We start from the raw sequence: 16,335 nt of genomic DNA, 5'->3' as shown, positions 1-16,335 counted from the left end.
ACTCAGCCCCGCCCCCAGCTCCCGTGTCACTGGATTTGATTGACAGCAGCGGGAGCCAATGGCTCCCGCTTGCTATCAATCTATTCAATGAGGACCCGAGACAGTGGCTGGAGTTGGTGTGCCCATCCCCGTTGCTGGAAAGACCGGGTTCAGGTAAGTAGAAGTGTGGCTGCTGCACCACCAAAGGTTTTTTACCTTAATGCATAGAATTTATTAAGGTGAAAAACCTTGAGACTTTACAACTCTTTTAACAACCGATGACTCATCAGCCGTCAGGGGGATTCCTCGCTGACAGCTGAGTGTAAACAAAAGAATGGATTTGGATTTTAAGGGACTGTGGATTTTGGGGGCCTTCATGTCTATTTTTTTCAAATAGACATGAAGGCCCCCGAAATTCATACCAGACCCTTATCCGAGCATACAATTGGTTGTGAGTGTCACCGGCGCAAAAGAAAATAAATAAATAAATGTGAACTGTGATCTGCTGCAGTACTGTGTGCCCTTAGTGGGGGTCAATAGTGCTCTAAGAAGAAAAATGTTACTGCGCTGATCTAATTATCCAGAGGTATTTAATCTCTGGGAATATGGACATAAGTGAAATATCAGGGCCACAATGTACCCAATCTTAAGTGTGAATAACCTGAATACAAACAATAAAAAATATAAGAAATATATGAGTCATACAAATGTGACACAGTGATTTCAAACTTAAATCATATATCTAGATCAGTGTGTCAGCATACAATCCATATGCCACAGTGCTTCTATGAGAAAAATGGCTGTTGCTGCTACTGACCAACCAAATCGTGAAAACAATACGAAAGATATTACAAAAAATATATATTATATATATATATGTGTGTGTAAAAACCCAATATGCAGTATGCCAACTGCACCGTGAGTTGTCCAATAACCGATATTGGAACAAAAAAAAAAAAAAAAATATCAATAAAAGTGAAATAATTATCAAACAACCATACAAATGTGCAATGTGCTGGCTGCACTTAAAAATAGTCCAAATGACAGGCAATCTTGCTCTTATACAATAGGTTCCAGCAAACACAAGGTTCAATGTTGGTAATGCTGTATACAGGAAAGTGCCGCTATCTCTTCCACCCGACAAAGATGTGCCACCATCACCAATGGTTAAAATCAACACTCACCAGACCCCAGATATTATTAGGCTCCAAAGTGGTGTCTTTTCTTTGTCGGTCAGTGGGTGTTGCCTCCTTTTCCCTTTTACAAGGTGTCATCAATTCCTCAAAAACAAGGGGCTCATCATGGTGTAGTATATTAAAATATGACGACGCAACTAGCGAAACGCGTAGAGGCTGTTTGGACACACACATTGAGGGTGCAGCACACCAGCGCGCACGGACCCCTTGTAGCAATACATGCGGAGCACAGCGGGGCAAGCACACCTCTTAGGACGCCACTTAAATGCTGGTCAGCGGCTTTTAACGGTTGACACTGCCAAAGACACTCAGTGCCGGTCAGAGGCACTTTATATTGTAAGTGTTATATTTTTTTACCTTTTTTAAATAAATACATATTTTAATATACTACACCATGATGAGCCCCTTGTTTTTGAGGAATTGATGACACCTTGTAAAAGGGAAAAGGAGGCAACACCCACTGACCGACAAAGAAAAGACACCACTTTGGAGCCTAATAATATCTGGGGTCTGGTGAGTGTTGATTTTAACCATTGGTGATGGTGGCACATCTTTGTCGGGTGGAAGAGATAGCGGCACTTTCCTGTACACAGCATTACCAACATTGAACCTTGTGTTTGCTGGAACCTATTGTATAAGAGCAAGATTGCCTGTCATTTGGACTATTTTTAAGTGCAGCCAGCACATTGCACATTTGTATGGTTGTTTGATAATTATTTCACTTTTATTGATATTTATTTATTTATTTATTTATTTTTTTTGTTCCAATATCGGTTATTGGACAACTCACGGTGCAGTTGGCATACTGCATATTGGGTTTTTACACACACATATATATATATAATATATATTTTTTGTAATATCTTTCGTATTGTTTTCACGATTTGGTTGGTCAGTAGCAGCAACAGCCATTTTTCTCATAGAAGCACTGTGGCATATGGATTGTATGCTGACACACTGATCTAGATATATGATTTAAGTTTGAAATCACTGTGTCACATTTGTATGACTCATATATTTCTTATATTTTTTATTGTTTGTATTCAGGTTATTCACACTTAAGATTGGGTACATTGTGGCCCTGATATTTCACTTATGTCCATATTCCCAGAGATTAAATACCTCTGGATAATTAGATCAGCGCAGTAACATTTTTCTTCTTAGAGCCTTATCCGAGCATGCAGCCTGGAAGCTCAGGAAAAGGGGGGAGGGGACGAGTCAGTGCCCCCACCCTTCCTGAGTCATACAAGGCCACATACCCCCCCAAGGCAACTTGTTCCCATGTTGATAAGGACAAGGGCCTTTTCCCAACAACCCTAGCCTGGTTGTTGGGATGCTGGGGGTAAATTATCGGAATCTGGAAGACCCCTTAAACAAGGGGGCCCCAGATCCCAGCCCCCCCTCATGTTTATGATTATGAGGTGCATAGTACCCCTACTCATTCACCCCAAAAAAGTTCAAAGTAAATAAAAACACACCAGATTTTGACAAGTTCTTTATTCAAAAACCAGAAAGATAAATAAATGTCCCCCGGTGTAGACCCAACGTCAATCACGATGAATGCTGGCCGGGAGACCCCCAACCCTTAGCGTATTAAGCGGCAGCTATGAAGTGGAGCTGCCAATTGGCAACAGCCAGTGTCGGGTGCGGACCTATTCGGGGGTCGGCAGAGCGGCAATATTCGGGATTGTCGATTAATCTATACCGGAGGGTCAATTTTTATATATATTTTTTTTAAAAAGGACTTGTCTAAGACGGTCTCCTGTCTTTGTTTACACTACTCTTTTCTTTGTGAATGAGTAAGAGCACTATGACCCCCATACTCCTTCACATAGGCGGGGGCTGGGATCTGGGGGCCCCCTTGTTAAATGGGGCTTCCAGATTCTAATACGTCTCCCCCCGCACTCCCACAACCACTGGGCCAGGGTTATGGTCAAGAGGCCCTTGTCCTCACCAACACACATACCCATGTTGAGGGTATGGTTCAGGAGGGGGGGGGGTGCTCACTCATCCCCCCCCCCTCCTGGCCTGCCTGCATGCTCAGATAGGGGTCTGGTATTGATTTTGGGTGGGACCCACTACACCATTTTTTTTATTTACATTTTGGCGTGGGGTTCCCCTCAAAATCGTTATTGATTGTAGGGGGGATCCCACAGCTTTTTAAAAAAATTGCCATGGGGTTCCACCTAAAATCTGTATCAGATCTGAGGGGTCTGGTATGGATGGGGGGGGGGGGGGAGGCACACAGTTTTTTTCTATTCATTCTTCTGTTTACATTCAGCTGCCATCGGGGAATCCCGCTGACAGTTGATAAGTCATCCATTGTTAAGAACGATGCAGCTGCCCAGTCCTTCACAACCTGCTATTCACTGGTTGCTAAGGACCCCGCAGGCCGCCTGCTCCTGAACCATAAGGCCTTGTACAGATGAGCGGACAGTCCAATGAAAACGGTCCGCCGGACCGTTTTTATCGGACATGTCCGCTGCCGGATTTTGGTCTGATGTGTGTACACACCATCAGACCAAAATCCCAGCGGAAAACGAACGCGGTGACGTGGTCGCGATGTGGCCGCGGCGATGACGCGGTGACATAGCGCGAACCCGGAAGTTCAATGCTTCCACGCATGCGTCGAATCACTTCGACCTCATGCGCGGATTCTCGGGCCAGCGGACATGTCCGATGAGTCATACTGACCATCGGACATGTCCGGCGGACATGGTTCCAGCGGACATGTTTCTTAGCATGCTAAGAAACAGTTGTCCGCTGGAAACCTGTCCGGCCGGCCGGAAAATTGTCCGGTCGGCCCTACACACGACCGAACATGTCCGCGGGAACTGGTCCGACGGACCAGTTTCAGCGGACATGTTCGGTCGTGTGTACGAGGCCTTAGTCGCATCCAAGTCTCACCCATCCAAAGTTGCATCAAAGTCAGAAATCGCAATGTAAAAATCACGCTGGGCATTGCACGATTTTGTAGTTGCACAAGGGTCAATGGAGCCTTACTGGCCAGATGAACATAAGAGAAAGAAAGCCTAAAAAAAGAAAAACGAATGCAGCCATCACATCTAAGAATCGGTAAGCTGCAATATAATAAATGTTTGGGTTTATTACGGCTTTAAGTTAGAAAGTGAAATGACAAACTCCGGAGGAAATGGGTCGTCCCTGTATAGAGGAGGAATGACTCATTCCATGACTAGGAAGCCCTTTTTAATGATCTTGTGGGAGTCACGTATATAACGGCGGCCGCGTATTCACCATTTATGTACTCACAGATTACAATCCACTTCATAATTACATCACAAGGTCAGAGCAACCTTCGCGTGACTCACCGCCGCCAACAACCCGTCACATAAAATAGACGCAAACCCAATCAGTGAGCTCAGAAACTATTTAACATGTTGAAATGTCATTTTTTTTTTTTTTTCAAAGTTTGGGTAGAGTTTAGGAGAATTAGAACCCCTGCTGGGTGTACTACTGAGACCCCTTTAGAGAGATTTCCTCTCACTTCCTGTCCCAGGGACAACATTTTATCAGGCAGGCAATGAAGGAAACTCATAAACACCTATGGCTGGATGCAGGCTTAAGCATGGTTTTTTTTGGCCTATTTTTTTGGTGTTTGAGGGGAATCTCATGTAAGTGGGGACTCTGATTAGAGGGAGGTTCTGATGTAAGGGGGACCTTGATTGGGACTGTGATGTAAGCAGGGCCGTTTGAAGGAATTTGGGGGCCCCAAGCAAAATGGACATGGAGGCCCCCTGTGAAGCATATGCTTCAGTGTAATTCTCCCTGCTTGTTTAATGTGTGTGTGTGTTAGAGGGAAGGTGATTTCAGGTGGGACGCACTCCTCTGCTAACAGGCTGATTGAAATGTTAATGACCCTTCCTCAGCCAGTCCTATTTCAAAGGGTAATTGATCTATTGTGTGTGTGAAGGAGACCTGTGTTTACTGTTTACTGTGATTAGAAGTGGCTCATGTTAATTATTCTGATTGCTTCATTGTGGTAATTATCTCTTCTATATGCGGGGCCAGGCTGTCTAGATAACGTATTCTGTTACAACTAGTAATTAACTCCACTGATGTCATTATCTAAAGAAAATGTGTTTTCAGGGTCGGCTCCGAAGTGTCTGCCTAATAATCTGTATGGAAGCCCCAGTGTGAGGGGGCGGAGATTGTCTTGTTCCAGCATTAAGCGTGACCCATGTGTGGCTTATTGGGTGATTCCAGGAATATCCATCCTCGTGGAATATTGGGGTGATTTTCTTTATGGGGAGAAGGGAAGACTTTGACGGGGATATCATCTTAATACCGTCACACCCCCCCCAACCCCCCCCCCGCACGCAAAGCCCCCCCATGTTCTTTTTACACCCCCCCTCCCTACCGGGTCGGTACCGCACGGCAGGAGATTCAGTTTCCTGTTCACGGCCGGACTGAAAGTAGGTGAACACTTAGTGTGCACTTCCTGTGAGTCCGGCTGGGAACAGGAAACTGAATCTCCTGTACCGCGCAGAACCCGGCAGGAGTCCGGACTGACAGGAGGAAGGAAGAGGAGCTCGGCCATGCTACAGAGAAGGGAAAGTAACGACTCGAGGCAACAGTGCTGCAGGCTCTCTATAGAGTGCTCAGGCGGCTGCAGCATATAGGAAGGGCGGCAAGGGCCCTGCTTGGGGCCCCAGGCCAGATCGGGGGCCCCAAGCAATTGCTTGGTTTGCCTGCCTTGTAGCGACGGGCCTGGATGTAAGGGAGGGGGGCTCTTATGGGAACTAGGGTGACCACATGTCTCGGATTGCCCGAGACAGTCCAGCATTTTGTAGGTCTGTCCCGGGCACGTTCATTCCAGGACAATACAGTGTCCCGGAATGAAACTGACACAGCCACTCCCCGGGTCAATCTGATGCCCCCAAAAAAGGCCGCCACATCACCGCTTTACTCACTGACAGTACTTGTCCTGGCCGGGAAAGCCTGGAGAAGCACAGTCCCCCGCCCCCTGCTTGTGATTGGAGAAATCATAAATCCCGCCTCTTGTGTCCAATTACTGTGCTGTGATTTGTTACAGCACAAGCTTATTTTTGGGAAGGGAGGGTGTCCCTGAATGGTAGTTTGGAAATGTGGTCACCCTAATGGGAACCCTGATGTAAGAAGGGACACTCGTGTAAGGGGGTGCTCTGATGAGATAGGGGCCCTGATGTAAGGAGGGGATTTGATGTAGGTGGGGACAATGATGTAGGTGGGGACAATGATGTAAGGGGGGACTCTGATGTACGGGGGCACTCTGATGTAAGCAGGGGCGTTTTACGAAACCAGAAGGCCGGTGGGAAAGATCGAAAGTTGGCCCCACTGCTTGGTAAAAAAAAAAATGTGGTGTGCTTAATGTGCCACAGTGAAGAGTGTGCCACGGCGAACAGTGTCTGTGGCAAAATTACATTGAGAGGTGCTTAAGGAGTGGGGTTAAATAAAACAAGGTCAGTCTGTCCCCCAGTACAATCCTTCCGCCCCAGATCAGTCTGTCCCCTTTAAAATCCCCCCTAGATTATTCTGTCCCCCAGTATAATCCCCCCCCCCAAGGTCAGGCTGTCCACCAGTAAACCCCCCCCCCCCCCAAGTACAATCTGTCCCTCAGTATAATCCCCTCCAGGTCAGTCTGATCCCCGATATAATCCTTCCTCCCAGGTCAGTCTGTCCCCTTTACAATCCCCCCTAGGTTATTCTGTCTCCCAGTATAATCCGCCCCCCCCCCCCTCCTCCAAAGTACACTCTGTCCCCCAGTATAATCCCTTCCAGGTTAATCTGATCCCCAGTATAATCCTTCCTCCCCAGGTCAATTTGTCCCCCAGTATAATCTTCCCCAGGTCAGTCTGTCCTCCAGTATAACCCCCCTGTCAATATCCCCCCCCCAGTATATTCTCTCCCAGGTCAGTCTATCCGCCAGTACCCCAGTATAACCTCCTCCAGGTCAATCTGTACCCCAGTATAATCTCCTCCAGGTCAGTCTGTCCTCCAGTATAACCCCCCCCCCCCCGGGTCAATTTGTCCCCCAGTTTAACCACTTAAGCCCCGGACCAAAATGCTGCCTAAAGACCCAAGGGGTTTTTACAGTTCGGCACTGCGTCGCTTTAACAGACAATTGCGCGGTCGTGCGACGTGGCTCCCAAACAAAATTGGCGTCTTTTTTTCCCCACAAATAGAGCTTTCTTTTGGTGGTATTTGATCACCTCTGTGGTTTTTATTTTTTGCGCTATAAACAAAATTAGAGCGACAATTTTGAAAAAAATGCTATATTTTTTACTTTTTGCTATAATAAATATCCCCCAAAAACATATATAACATTTTTTTTTTCCTCAGTTTAGGCCGATACGTATTCTTCTACCTATTTTTGGTAAAAAAAATCGCAATAATCGTTTATCGGTTGGTTTGCGCAAAATTTATAGTGTTTACAAAATAGGGGATAGTTTTTTTGCATTTTTATTTTTTTTATTTTTTTTACTACTAATGGCGGCGATCAGCGATTTTTTTCGTGACTGCGACATTATGGCGGACACTTCGGACAATTTTGACACATTTTTGGGACAATTGTCATTTTCACAGCAAAAAATGCATTTAAATTGCATTCTTTATTGTGAAAATGACAGTTGCAGTTTGGGAGTTAACCACAAGGGGGCGCTGTAAGAGTTAGGGTTTATTTTGTGTGTGTTTACTAGTGTAGGGGGGTGTGGCTGTAGGAATGACGTCATCGATCGTGTCTTCCCTATAAAGGGAATGACGCGATCGATGCGCCGACACAGTGAAGCACGGGGAAGCCGTGTTTACACACGGCTCTCCCCGTTCTTCAGCTCCGGGGAGCGATCGCGACGGAGCGGCTATAAACGAATAGCCGCGCCGTCGTCCCGGATCGCTCCTGAAGCCACGGGGACCGCCGCATGTACGGGGGGGGGGGTCCCGATCGGACTCCCGACCCACGTCAAGCAGAGGACGTATATATACGTACATGTGCCTGCCTGTGCCATTCTGCTGACGTATATGTACATGAGGCGGTCCTTAAGTGGTTAATCTCCTCCAGGTCAGTCTGTCCTCCAGTATAACCCCCCCCCCCCCCCCCCCGGGTAAATTTGTCCCCCAGTATAATCTCCTCCAGGTCAGTCTGTCCTCCAGTATAATCCCCCCCCCCCCCACAGGTCAGTTTGTCCCCTCATTTAGACTGACATAGGGAGATTGTATGGGATGACAGACTGACCCCCAGTACAATCCCCTCAACAGTATAATCCTCTCCAGGTCAGTCTGATCCCCGGTATAATCCATCCTCCCCAGGTCAATCTGTCCCCAAATATATGCTCTTTATGGTCAGTCTGTTCTATAGTATAACCCCCCCCCCCCCCCCCAGGTCAGTTTGTTCTCCAGTACAATTGCCTCCAGGTCCTTCAGACTGACATAGGGGGATTGCACTGGACGACAGACTGATCCCCAGTACAATCCCCACAACAGTATAATCCCCTTCAGGTCAGTCTGATCCCCGGTATAATCCTTCCCCCTTCAGGTCAATTTGTCCCCCAGTATAATCTCTTTATGGATAGTCTGATCCCCAGTATAATCCGTCCTCCCCAGGTCAATTTGTCCCCCAGTATAATCTTCCCCAGGTCAGTCTGTCCTCCAGAATAACTCCCCCCCCCCGGTCACTTTGTCCCTCAGTACATTCTCCCCCAGGTCAATCTATCCTCCAGTACCCCAGTATAACCTCCTCCAGGTCAGTCTGTCCTCCAGTATAACCCCCCCCCCCCCCCAGGTCCATTTGTCCCCTCATTCAGACTGACATAGGGAGATTGTATGGGATGACAGACTGACCCCCGGGACGATCCCCTCAATAGTAAAATCCCCTTCAGGCCAGTCTGATCCCCGGTATAATCCTTCCCCCCTCAGGTAAATTTGTCCCCCAAGTTATATCGCCTACAAAATATGGCATTTTTATTATTTTTTTATTATTTTTTTTTACTAGTTTACTACTTTACTAATCAGCGTTTTTTTTTTATTGTGACTGCGACATTATGGCGGACACATCGGACAATTTTGACACATTTTTGGGGCCGTTGTCATTTTCACAGCGATCGGTGCTATAAAAATGCACTGATTACTGTGAAAATGACACTGGCAGTGAAGGGGTTAACCACTAGGTGGCGCTGAAGGGGTTAAGTGTGTCCTAGGGAGTGATTCTAACTGTTAGGGGGAGGAGCTACCAGTGACACGTCACTGATCACTGTTCCCGATCACAGGGAACATACGATCAGTGACATGTCACAAGGCAGAACAGGGGAATGCCTTGTTTACAAAAGCATCCCCCTGTTCTGCCTTTGCCGACCGCAATTGCGAGCCGCCCGGGAACATCGAGTTCCCGGGGACCCGCGAGCGCACTCACGAGGCACGTGGCTGGCGCGCACAAATTTAAAGGGACATGCAAGTACGCCCATTTGCCTACCCGTGCCATTGTGTAGACGTAAATGTGCGTGCGCTGGACGCTAAGCGGTTAAAATAAAATGGTACAATCGTGCATGTCAGATAGAATAATATTTGATGAACTGTACGATTGATTCGAAATCTGTATTCTTTCGTACAATTTTCTAAACGTGTGTACAGGGCTTTAGGACTTGACTTTACAAAGAATACCCAATCACGTGCAAGGAAAATCTATAAAAAAAGCAGCATTTTTGCTTGCACGTGATCGCACACCTCCCAACTTTCTGAGATGGGAATGAGGGACTACCAGCAAAAGTATGCAGGCATAGGACACACCCCTTGCCACACCCCCTTAAAGGAGAAATGTACAAAAAACAAGATTTGTTAACCACTTAAGGACCGCCTCCTGCACATATACGTCGGCAGAATGGCACGGCTGGGCACATGCACAGGCACATGCACGTACAGGTACGTGCTGTGCTATTGTCCAGCCGTGGGTCACGGGCGCGCGGACCCGATCGCCGCTGGAGTCCCGTGATCGGTCCTCGGAGCTGAAGAACGGGGACAGCTGTGTGTAAACACGGCTTCCCCGCTCTTCACTGTGGCTCCGTCATCGATCGTGTGATCCCTTTTATAGGGGGACACAATCGATGACGTCACACCTACAGCCACACCCCCCTACAGTTGTAAACACACTTCAGGTCACACATAACCCCATCGGTGCCCCCTAGTGGTTAACTCCCAAACTGCAATTGTCATTTTCACAATAAACAATGCATTTTAAATGCATTTTTTTGCTGTGAAAATGACAATGGTCCCAAAAATGTGTCAAAATTGTCCGAAGTGTCCGCCATAATGTCGCAGTCACGAAAAAAATCGCTGATCGCCGCCATTAGTAGTAAAACATTTTTTTTATAAAAATGCAATAAAACTATCCCCTATTTTTGAAACGCTAGAAATTTTGCGCAAACCAACCGATAAACGCTTATTGCGATTTTTTTTACCAAAAATAGGTAGAAGAATACATATCGGCCTAAACTGAGGAAAAAAACTTTTTTTATATATATTTTTTGGGGATATTTACAGTAATATAGCAAAAAGTAAAAAATATTGCATTTTTTTCAAAATTGTCGCTCTAATTTTGTTTATAGCGCAAAAAATAAAAACCGCAGAGGTGATCAAATACCACCAAAAGAAAGCTCTATTTGTGGGGAAAAAAGGACGCCAATTTTGTTTGGTAGCCACGTCGCACGACCGCGCAATTGTCAGTTAAAGTGACGCAGTGCCGAATCGCAAAAAAGGGGCAAGGTCCTTTAGCTGCATAATGGTCCGGGCCTTAAGTGGTTAAACCCACAAGTGCTTTTTTTTTTTACCACTACTATTTCTTTATAGTGGCTTTTGGAATTTACAAATGCAGCAATTTAGAGATCAGATGAAAGGTTTAGCGCTGGGAAACACTTTTTGATAGATAAAAAGTGCATTTTATATACAACTATAGAGATCAGACCAAAATGAGGGACAAATGAGGAGGAAAGAGGGACAGAGGGACATTGCTCCAAATCAGGGACAGTTGGGAGCTGTGTGATTGGATGATGAAAATCAGCAGAGCTTCCCCCTCATTTACTAAGCTCTGGAGGAACTGCCCTTTGCAAAGTGCACAGTCTATTTTCCTTTAGTAAATCCACCCCTTTGCTTTGGTCTGAATGCACCATAAATGCAGCATGAAGTATCGGTGGAAAATCGATCTCTACGCCGCAGATCTCCAGTATCGACTCACACAATGAGTCCCGTTTATAGAGCCAGAAGGCGGAAAGCGACCAATCAAATCCTTTAGCGCAGGTTACGGAATGCCGCTAAAATCTGGAGACATTCCCGGAAAGTCTCTTCCCTCCACCCCCCCCCCCCGGATCGCCTCCCTTGTTTCGATGCGTCTTGGGAGTTGCGAGGTTTGTTTTCTCCGGTCTATTTTCCTCGCTCGCAGTCGTTGTTTTGTTTATTGCGTTCCCCTGGGGAATTGGGAGGGGGGGGCAGGGAGAGGAGAGCGGTGGAAATGTGAGATTACACGTGAATTGTTAACACTCACTGATGAAATCTTTGCTGCGTCTTACATATTCACACCGATGTGGCGGCGGAGGATCCGCGTTTGTCCTCCCAGGATTGGGCGCCAGAGAAGAATGAGGCCCATCACAGGGCAGGTGGACATGCTTAAAGGGTGACTCCACCCAGAACTGATGTATCAGTTCTGCATCGCTGCCGGTAAGAATAAATCGCACGCGCTGGCTTCTTCGGATCAGGATTTGGGCGCCGCTGGTACTTCTCATGCTGCTTTTTGGCGACACAAGGTAAGTACCAACTTTTTCGGGGCCTAACTTGCTGCCAAATATATCCCACCCACTTCCAGGTGCAAGCGCCACAAGCAGCGGCGGCTGGTGCTCCAGGATTTGGGGGATGGGGGGGCAAACAAACACCCCCTCCAGTTGGTCAAACCCCCGTCGCTTGGTCGATCGGCAAACAGAGCCCTCCGTCCCTCGCCCGTCCGCCCGCCAGCCCCTCACTTACCCCATTCAGCTTCGGAGGCTTCCCCCCTGCTTTTGCTCCTGGCCAATACGGCCACTTCTACTCTGAGAAAATCGGGACCCCCCACTTCCTGATTGGCCGGAAGGAAAAGCAGGAAGGCGATAGCGAATATTTATTCATAGCTCCCAATTGTCCCTGATTTGGAGGGACTGTCCCTGATTTGGAGCAATGTCCCTCTGTCCCTCTTTCCCCCTCATTTGTCCCTCATTTTGGTCTGATCTCTATAGTTGTAGATAAAATGCACTTTTTATCTATCAAAAAGTGTTTCCCGGCGCTAAACCTTTCATCGGATTTCTAAATTGCTGCATTTGTAAATTCCAAAAGCCAATATAAAGGAATATTAGTGCTAAAAAAAAAGCAATCTCGTTTTTTTGTGCAATTCTCCTTTAAGGGGGTGTGGCCAGGGGCGTGCCCTATGCCTGCATACTTTACCTGATAGGTGTCCCTCATTCCCATCTCAAAAAGTTAGGAGGTATGCAATACGGCCACTTCTACTCTCAGCCAATCGGGACCACCCTCTTCCTGATTGGCCGGGAGGAGAAGCAGGAAGACAATAGCGAATATTAGTTCAGTACTGTCACACAAGTGGGTGGGCTCGGGGCGCAGTGCTCCACCCTTTTCTAAAGCCAATTAGAGCCTCAGGGAGAGATCCACAAAAGAATTATGCCGGCGTATCTATTGATACGCCGCGTAATTTCAAAGTTCCCGCGTCGTATCTTTGTTTTGTAGCCACAAAACAAAGATACGACGGCATCTGGGATCGATCCGACAGGCGTACGTCTTAGTACGCCGTCGGATCTTAGGTGCATTTTTTCGGCGGCCGCTAGGTGGCGTTTCCGTCGAATTCCGCGTCGAGTATGCAAATTAGCTAGTTCCGGCGATCCACGAACGTACGTCCGGCCGGCGCATTTTTTTACGTCGTTTGCTTTCGGCTTTTTCCGGCGTATAGTTACCCCTGCTATATGGTGGCGTACTCAATGTTAAGTATGGCCGTCGTTCCCGCCTCGCATTTTTAATTTTTTACGTCGTTTGCGTAAGTCGTTCGCGAATAGGGATTTGCGTAGAATGACGTCACCGTCGTAAGCATTGGCTTGTTCCGGTTAAATTTCGAGCATGCGCACTGGGATACCCCCACGGACGACGCATGCGCCGTTCAAAAAAAACGTTGTTTACGTCGGGTCACGACGTATTTACATAAAACACGCCCCCATCACATCGAATTGAATTGCGCGCCCTTACGCCGCCAAGGGTACACTACGCCGCCGTAACTTACGGCGCAAATTCTTTGAGTATTCGAAAAAAAAACATAAGTTACGGTGGCGTAGTGTATCTTAGATACGCTACGCCCAACGCAAATATGCGCCGAGGTACGTGAATCTGCCCCTCAGGCTCTAATCATGTGCCGAAGATAGAAGCTGATTGGCTGCCATGCTCATCTGCTCCAGGCTCTGTCTGCTCCAGTTTTTATAAACTCCCCCCAAAGTGTGAACCTAGCCTAACGCAACGCAATGCAGCGCGGGGGGGGGGGGGATTTACTCAGGGCAAATAGACTGTGACCTTTGCAAGTGCAGTTGCTCCAGAGCTTAGTATATGAGGTCACTTTGCAAAGCACACCCAATCACGTACAAGGAAGATTTTGCTTGCACATGATTGGACAATGGAAGTCAGTAGAGTTTCCTCTCATTTAGGGCTTCTTCACACCACAAAAATGTCCTCCAGATACATTCCTAAGGGCGCAAGTTCTTTCTGCGTACGGAACTTGCGCCCTAAGTTACGGCGGCGTACCGTATATGTGATACGTTACGCCGCGCCGACAGATACTGCAATGTATCTGAATCCAGCCCTGTGTACTTTGCAAAGTGCAGTTGCTCCAGGGCTTAGTAAATGAGCAGAAGCTCTGCTGACTTCCATCATCCAATCACGTGCAAGCAAAAATTATATATATATTTTTCTTTTTCTTGTATGTAATTGGTTACTCTTTGCAAAGTGAAGCTTTACCTCATTTACTAATCTCTGGAGCAACTGCAACTTGCAAAGTGCACAGTCTATTTGCCTTTAGTAAATCCACCCCAATGAGGTTGAAGAGCTTCATAGATTATAATGGTGACTTGTTCTCCTGCGCTGTTGGCGCGCTGTGATCCTGCGTTGTAGCGCACGTAGAACGTTCCATGTGATCGGGGCCTTGATGTGAACCTGAAGGGGGCAGTGAGAAGCAGCGCAGTGAAAGTGAATAGCATCCTCTCCTCCTCATCCCCTCTGCTTACATCACAGCAGAGCCGCCGCCGCCGCCGTCTTCTCTCTCTCTCCTCATTAACTGCTGCCTCTCCCTGCAGTCTGTGCTGCTCAGTCCTCACAGCCTGCAGCATCCTCTGTTCCCGGGGACACGGGCAGAGAACCGGGACACCAAAACACCGGGACACCGGGACACCACCGGGGCTGAGAGCTCCCAGCCTCCTCCGTCTGCAATCCTCTGGGAGAACACACCTGCTACACCGGATTTTGGCAGCACAGCGATCGATGCTTTGCCATGAAGTTTCAGTGCTGGGGACGCAGCAGCAGACAGGGCATCTTTAGGGCAGAGCCCCATCGCCCCTACATGTCGCCGTACCCTGTCCTCGGCTGAGACGGTAAGCGGCATTGTTCTTCTGGGTTTATTCTGTGTCATGCTGACAGCGATCGTACATGACATTCCTGGGCGCTCACGCATCATCAGTGCTGGGGATGTTCAGGATTTCAAGGCAGAGACTATAGAACTGGGAGGATGGAGCTGAGAGATATATATAGAGAGATGGTACAGGAGAGCGAGAGCATAGGAAATAGAGAGATGGAGATGGATAGAGATAGGGAGCATAGAAAATGGAAAGGAGAGAGAGAAAGAGAGAGGGGGAGGGAGAGAGAGAAGAGAGGGGGGAGATAGAGAAAGGAGAGAGAGAGGGGGGGAGAGGAGAAAGAGAGAAGGGAGAGAGAAGAGTGTGAGGGGGGAGAGAGAGGAGAGAAGAGAGAGGGGGAGAGAGAGAAGAGAGGGGGAGAAGGAGAGAGAGAGAGAGATAAGAGAGTGAGGGGGGAAGAGAGAGAAGAGTGAGAGTTGAGAACGAGAAAAGAGAGGGGGAGAGAGAAGAGAGAGAGGGAAAAAGAGAAGAGAGAGAGGAATATAGAAGAGAAGAGAGAGGGGGAGAGAGAGAAGAGAGAGGGGGAGAGAGAGAGAAGAGAGGGGAGAAAGAGAGATAGAAGAGAGAGAGAGAGGGGGAGAGAGAGAGAAGAGTGAGAGGGGAGAAAGAGAGAGAGAGAGAGAAGAGAGAGAGGAAGAGAGAAGAGAAGATAGAGGGGGAGAGAGAGAAGAGAGAGGGGGAGAGAGAGAAGAGAGAGGGGGAGAGAGAGAAGAGAGGAGAGAAAGAGAGAGATAGAAGAGAGAGAGGGGGAGAGAGAGAGAAGAGTGAGGGGGGAGAAAGAAAGAGAGAAGAGAGGGGGAGAGAGAAGAGAGAGAGGGGGGAGAGAGGAGAGAAAGAGAGAAGAGAGATTGGGAGAGAGAGAGAGAAGAGAGAGGGGGGGAGAGAGAGAGAAAAGGGAGGAGGAGAGAGAGAGAAGAGAGAGGGGAGAGAGAGGAGAGAGAGAGAAAGAGAGAAGAGGGAGGGGGGAGAGAGAGGGGGAGAGAGAAGAGATAGAGAGAGAGGAGAGGATAGAGAAAGGGGGAGAGAGAGAAAGAGAGAAGAGAAGAGAGGAGAGAGAGAAGAGAGAGAGGGAGAGAATAGAGAGAGAATAAGAGAGAGAGGGAGATAAGAGAAAGAGAGAGAATAAGAGAGAGAGACAGTGGGTGGTGGATAATGGATGAGAGAGAGAGAGTTAAAAAAGAGAAAAAAAAGGAGAGAGAGAGCAATAGAATAAAAGAGAGAGAGTGGAGAGTGGGAGAATAAAAAAAAAGAGAAGAGGAATACGAGAAGGAGACGGATAAAGATAGGGAGAATAAAAATGGAAAGGAGAGAGAAAGAGAGAATTGAATATAGAGGAAGAGAGAGAGAAAGTGAGAATAAAAAAGAAAAAAGAGAGAGTAAGAAGGAGAAAAAAAAGAGAGAATTAAAAAGAGAGAGAAAGAAAACAAGAAAATAAAGAGGGGATACAAAGAGAGAATGAGAGAGAGGCAGAGAAA

General features: G+C 47.4%; 1 protein-coding gene across 3 annotated transcripts in view; it reads left to right on the top strand.

The window, feature by feature from the left end:
* Positions 1–16,335, top strand: part of OSBPL5 (oxysterol binding protein like 5) — a 145,830-nt gene that overhangs the window by 2,952 nt on the left and 126,543 nt on the right. The window contains exon 1 of one of the 3 annotated variants that reach the window (XM_040328046.1): positions 14,367–14,818. The exons of the other annotated variants lie outside the window; for them this stretch is intronic. The gene's annotated coding sequence lies outside the window, so the exon portion shown is untranslated. Of the gene's footprint in view, positions 1–14,366; positions 14,819–16,335 lie in introns of those variants that run through there. 3 annotated transcript variants of the gene reach the window in all.

Source organism: Rana temporaria, chromosome 11 (genome assembly GCF_905171775.1).
Source record: "Rana temporaria chromosome 11, aRanTem1.1, whole genome shotgun sequence".
Taxonomy (NCBI): domain Eukaryota; kingdom Metazoa; phylum Chordata; class Amphibia; order Anura; family Ranidae; genus Rana; species Rana temporaria.
Note: the sequence above shows the minus strand (reverse complement) of the source record. Positions and strands in the feature narration are given on the sequence as shown.